The sequence below is a fragment of the Crocodylus porosus genome, unplaced genomic scaffold (genome assembly GCF_001723895.1).
Source record: "Crocodylus porosus isolate Cpor-Errol unplaced genomic scaffold, CroPor_comp1, whole genome shotgun sequence".
In the NCBI taxonomy this organism is placed as follows: Eukaryota; Metazoa; Chordata; order Crocodylia; family Crocodylidae; genus Crocodylus; species Crocodylus porosus.
In genome coordinates, this window is record NW_017728931.1 from 95,456,606 (window position 1) to 95,457,899 (window position 1,294).

Here is a 1,294-nt window from a genome sequence, read left to right on the forward strand (position 1 = left end):
CATCACCACACACCAGCCCAGTGAGCTTCCTTGCTCTGGAAAGGGGCACTGCTGCCCTCACCCCGGTCCAGTGAGCTTCCTTGCCCTGGCCTAGCCCTGCTCCTGGGAGGTGGTGATGCTCCATCCTCATAGTGTCCCTGCCTCCCTGCTCCATGTCCAGCCATGTGCTATCACCCCACCTGCTCAGCATTTGGCCACACACTACCCCTTCTCCCACATGATCACCATCCAGCCACTGGGGGTACTTAGACTAAAAAAAGTTGAAAACTTCGGACGTAAAACATGTCAGTACAAGAAGTCTGATTGTGAGTAATATGTTTGCAAACAGTGGGTGTGTCTACACTTGGTCATTTAATGTGGATTAGTTCATTTTAAGCTGTATTGGGGAACACGTCTACATATGTGCACCCTTAATGTGGCTTAAAAAATGGTGATTTTAGGTTATGCGAGCCTAAATTTGATACCTGCCCAAATCAAGTATCAAATTTAAGTGGGATTAGTTAATGTGGATTAACATGTGTAGATGTGTTAAACCACATTAAGGCAGGGAATTTAGTCCTGGGTCTGTCTAACCACTAGGGGGCTGGCCAGAGTCAAGCCCCAGGGCTCCTGGCTGGCTGCCTCTCCTCCCCCATACCTCTATAGTTTGCCACTTATAAGCAGGTTTTTTATTGTTAGTGGGTGGGGAGGTTGGTGGAGGAGCACTCTTTGATGATGGGGGAGGCGGGAGGGATGCAGGGGAGTGTTGTGAAGGTGATAAAGGTTTTTTGTTTCAACTATGTGTACAGGCATACCTCGTTTTATTGTGCTTCGCTTTATTGCGCGTTGCAGATATTGCGTTTTTTACAAATTGAAGGTTTGTGGCAACCCTGTGTCCAGCAAGTGTATCGGCACCATTTTTCCAACAGCATTTTCTCACTTCGGGTCTCTGTGTCACATTTTGGTAATTCTCGCAATATTTCAAACTTTTTCATTATTATTATATTTGTTATGGTGATCTGCGATCAGTGATCTTTGATGTTAGTATTGAAAGAAGTTCTACTGCTACATAGAAATCTTTCGTGAAAGGAAGAGTCAATCAATGCAGCAAACTTCATTGTTGTCTTATTTTAAGAAATTTCCACAGCCATCCCAACCTTCAGCAACCACCACCGTGATCAGTCAGCAGCCATCAACATCGAGGCAAGACCCTCCACCAGCAAAAAGATTACGACTTGCTGAAGGCTCAGATGATGGTTAGCATTTTTTAGCAATAAAGTATTTTTTAATTAAGGTATGTACATTTTTTTTTAGA